This window comes from Dipodomys merriami, unplaced genomic scaffold, assembly GCF_024711535.1.
Source record: "Dipodomys merriami isolate MVZ:Mamm:240054 unplaced genomic scaffold, mDipMer1.0.p SCAF_71, whole genome shotgun sequence".
In the NCBI taxonomy this organism is placed as follows: domain Eukaryota; kingdom Metazoa; phylum Chordata; class Mammalia; order Rodentia; family Heteromyidae; genus Dipodomys; species Dipodomys merriami.
Window position 1 is genome coordinate 2149418 of NW_027206302.1, and position 4856 is coordinate 2154273.

The 4856-nt window shown below is 43.5% G+C and overlaps 1 pseudogene; it reads left to right on the top strand.

Moving 5' to 3' along the window:
• The first annotated feature begins 500 nt into the window (after positions 1 to 500).
• On the top strand, positions 501 to 605 carry LOC138818094 (small nucleolar RNA U3; annotated as a pseudogene).
• The last annotated feature ends 4251 nt before the right edge of the window (positions 606 to 4856 follow it).

A 4856-nucleotide genomic window follows, 5' to 3' on the forward strand; every position in this document is an offset into this window, starting at 1 on the left:
AGACAATTGTGCATAATCATTATTTAAATTTTTGCCTTTCTTTGTGTCAGTACTGGAGCTGGGACTCAGGTTCTTGTACTCTCACTTGTCTTTTTTGATTAAAGCTGGGTCTCTACCACTTGAGTCACATCTTGACTTTCAGACTGTTTGCTGGTTAACTGGGGATAAGAGTTTCACAGACTTTTCTGTCCAGGCTGGCTTCAAACCAAGATCCTCAAACATCAGTTTCCTGAGTAGCTAGGATTACAGGGGTTTGCCTACTGTCTGATTATAGTTGTTTCTCTTGCCTCCTTTTCTCCCTGTCCACCCATGCTTCTGCCACAGCCATTTAAAGCTTTAGTTTTACTGGGCTTAATGTTTTATGCCTGTAATCCTAGTGACTAGGGGAGTAGCAATGGGAGGATCATGGTTTGAGGTCAGCCTAAAGAAAAAAGTTTCAGGAGACCCCTTCGACTCAACCCAGCTTGGCATAGTGGTGTGTATCTACAACAGGTATGGACAAGACTATACTTTCAGGGATCATTTCTATAGTTTGTTACAACAGGTATGGAGGTAGCATAAACAAGAGGATCACTGTCCAGGCCTGCCTAAAGGCGAGACTCTGAAAAGCTAAAAAGTACAACGGGTTAAAGGTGTGGCTCAACTAGTAGAGTGCTTGACTAGGAAGCATAAGGCCCTGAGTTAAAACCCCAGTACCACCAAAAACCAAAACAGCTTTAATTTTATTTTTCCCAACACATAGTGCCAACGCAAGACACAAGTTAATGAAAAAAATAAAGGGGTGGGGACATGGGTGCTGGTGGCTCACTCCTATAATCCTAACTACTCTGGAGGCTGAGCTCTGAGGATTGTGGTTCATTGCCCACCCAGGCAAGAAAGTCCATGAGACTCTTATCTCCAATTAACCATCAGAAAACTGGAAACGGAGCTGTAGCTCAAAGTGGTAGAGTTGTAGCTTTGAGCTAAGAGACAATGTCCAGGCCCTGAGTTCAAGTCCCACCAACAAATAAGTTAGAACAACAAATAAGTTAGAAATAAGTAATCATGATTCAGACTATGAAATGTCTCATTTCTTGTTCCTTGTGATACTGGGGATGGAACCCAGAGCCTCAGGCATGCTAGGCAAGCACTCTAACACTTGAGCCACTCCCGCCCCTCAGCTGTGATGTTTCTACATATAGTTGTGTCTTTACTCAATAATCAGATTCATGCCCTAGTTTGACATGTAACAGGAACAGCTCATGGTTCCAGTTATTGTGCAACCTTAAGCAGGTTATTTACTTTTTCTTTTTTCTTTCTTTCCTTTTTTCCTTTCTTTCTTCCTTTCTTTTCTATCCCTTCCCTCCCTCCATCCCTCCTTCCCTTCCCTTCCCTTCCCTCCCTCCCTCCCTCCCTCCCTCCCTCCTTTCCTTCCTTCCTTCCTTCCTTTCTTTCTTCCTTCCTTCCTTCCTTTCTGTAGTGCTGAGAATGAAACCCAGGGCTTCCTGCAAGCTAAGAAAATACCCTACTGCTGAGTCATATGATCATCCCTGTTTATTCTTCAGTGCCTCAGTTTCTTCACTTGTAAAATGGGAATGCTATTCTTACCCACCTAATAGCAAGCAGGGAGGATTAAATCTGAACATGAACTTGGAAGTTGCTCAGTAAGTGTTCACTGTTGTTGGTTTCTGAGCACTTATGCTATACCAGGCATCTTTTCAAGAATATTCTGTGGTTGAACTCAGGTAAACCTACCAGCTGTCCTCTGAAATAGACCCAGTAATAACACAGTAACTTAAAGAAGTTTACATGGTTTTCCAAATGGAAGGGACAGCAAAGCTAACCTGGCTCTCTCCAGCTTATAGCAGTCAATGGAGGAAACATAACTCTAATAATTATAGTTGGTTGTCACTAAACACAATCAGCTTGAGCCCAGTTCTAAGAGTTTCATGTGCAGACATTCTTCTCCCAGCCTGTTTTCATAACTGATCTGCATAGAGCTTGGTGGGTCAATTAGAGAAGCCCATTTGCATACTGAGGCTTGTGATTGGTTATCCACGGATGGGAGCTGGAGGGATCCAGGAAACTGCAGCTGTCTGCCTGCCTGCCGTGTGGCAGCTGGCTGGGTTTTGCTTTGTTTATCTCAACAATGGCTGCTTCTCAAGGTGTGTTACTGATGATGCTGGTAGTGACAGAAAGAGGAAGACAGCATTTCTTTTTGTGTGTGTGTGTAGAGGGGGGAGGATAGAATCTAGATATAATCCAAGTTCAGGGATACTCATCAGCTCAGGTTTTAATGGTGTGCATACGTTGCTATGACAAATACCTTTATTATTAATAGATCCACAAGAAAAAAATGACTTTGCAATAACTACACTGAATATCTCAACCCAACCACATTTTTGCATCAAGTTTTATAATTAATTTCAAAAGAACAGTAGTAATAATAATAACTTTCACTAACATTTATTGAGACCACTATTCATTGGGCTCTTTATACAGACCATCTATTTAACCTTTACAAGAACCTTCAGTTACTATGGGCTCCATTATTCAGCTGGTTGGAATAAGCCTCAGGAGGGGGGGAAGTTGCTCAGTGACCCTCAGAAAGAGGCAGAGCTGAACTGCAGCACGTGTTCTGGCTTGACTCAGGAGCTGTAACCACTGTGCTATCCTCCTGTGGATTGCTGATCACATGAGGTTTCTGACTACTACAGCTACTCCAAAATGGTTGAGTATCCACATCATCTATTTAATTTTCCTAACAATCTTGATGATTAAATTTCGGACAAAGACCAAGACATGGAGATGTTCCACAAATCACCTCTGCAAAATCACCGAACCAATAAGGGTCTGGACACCAAATGACACTCCCTAAATCCTGGAAGTCTTCCACTTTCCTGTCTGAGCCATCCCCTGATGTCTCCTCCCACAGTGCCCCATACTTGCCAGTCCACAGCTGACCATGACGGTCCTTCTGTATCACCTTGTGTAACTGAATGGTTGTCTCCCCAATTCCATGGCAAGCTCTGTGTGGCAAGATGAAGGTGGAGTTTTGCTTATCAGCATGTTCCTGCCACAAAGTGTATGGATTGAATAAGTGAATACTAGCTTTCTGTTGAGACTCTGAGCAGGACCTAGGGGCATCAGGACCCCACCCAGGTCCCTCTGTCCCACTGAATACAGCTTTTAAGCCGTGGGATGTTGGACTTTGCTGTCCAAACTCAGGGGCTATAGAAGCAAGTCAGTGCCTGAGGCCCCAGAAGGTAAAACCTTGAGTCACCTTTGCTTCCTCCAGCCCAACATTATCTGCTGGGCTGCTTGCTTAGATGCCCAGATAAATGTTGATGACCTGAATGGATCAAGAAAATGTGGTATATATACACAATGGAATTTTATGCCTCTATCAGAAAGAATGACATTGCCCCATTTGTTAGAAAATGAATGGAAAGGCTTGGAAAAAATTATATTAAGTGAAGTAAGCCAGGCCCAAAGAAACATAGGTCCCATGGTTTCCCTTATTTGCAATATCTGGTATATGTCTGAGTCAAGCTGAAAAGGTCAGATAAGGTGATGTTAGGGAAATGAACCCTAAGATATGTATTCAAATGTTTTTTTTTTCTTTCACATGTGTTTCTAACACATTTATAAGATTATTTCTTTGTTGCTTTGTATGTCCCTCCCCCACAGTATAACCCCTGCTTTCACTGTATTTGATGTCGGTATAATTTGTGGAGGGGAATGGGAAGTAGCACTGTGGCTCAAGAGGTAGAGTGCTAGCCTTGAGCTGAAGAGCTGAGGGACAGTGCCCAGGCCCAGAGTTCAGGACGCACAAAAAAAAGGTCTTTCCTGCACAGAAGAAGGGGGGGGAGGGGGCGGGGAGGATTGGATGGGGAGGCAGGGGGCGGGGGAGGCTGGGAAAGGATGGGAAGGGGAAACAAAGGAGGAGGCTACAATGCTTGATAAGAAATGTGCTCATTATCTTGCCCATGTAATTGTAACTCCTCTGTACAGTATTTTCACACACACACAAAAAATGTTGATGACCCACACACTCCTACCTCCCCTTCTTCTGTGCAGGAAAGGCCTTTTTTTTTGTGGGTTCTGAACTCTGGGCCTGGGCACTGTCCCTCAACTCTTCAGCTCAAGGCTAGCACTCTACCTCTTGAGCCACAGCGCTACTTCCAGCCTTTTCTGCTTATGTGGTGCTGAGAAATTGAACCCAGGGCCTCATGCATTCAAAGCAAGCATTCTACCACTGAGTCACCTTCCCAGCTCCAGGAAAGGCCTTTTTTTTTTTTTTTTTTTTTTGTCGGTCGTGGGGCTTGAACTCTGGGCCTGGGCGCTGTCCCTCAGCTCTTCAGCTCAAGGCAAGCGCTTTACCACTTGAGCCACAGCCCCACTTCTAAGGCCTTTTTTATGAATAAAGAAAAACACAGCATCATTGTCCATAATTATGTGACAACTGTGACATTTTAATTCACATATACAATGTGTAATGATAGTATCAGAAAGATTGGCATGTCTATCCTATTGGACATTTCTCATTTCTTTGTGCTGGCAACATTCAAAATCTTTCTTACTAGGGATTTTGAAATCCTCAATGAATTGTTGTCAGTCATATTTATCCTATGGTGCTGCAGATCATCAAAGGTTATTCCTTTGGCCAAAAGTGCATCCTGGTACCCACTGACCATCCTCTCTCCACCCATCCCTCCTCTGAACCCCTCCCAGGTTCTGGTAACTACTATTCTAGTCCCTTCTTTGAATTTCCATTCATAAATGAGAACATGTGACAGTTGTCTTTTGGGGCCTGACTTAATTCGCATAACACAATGCCTTCTACTTTGATCCACATTACTGCAAATGACAGAATT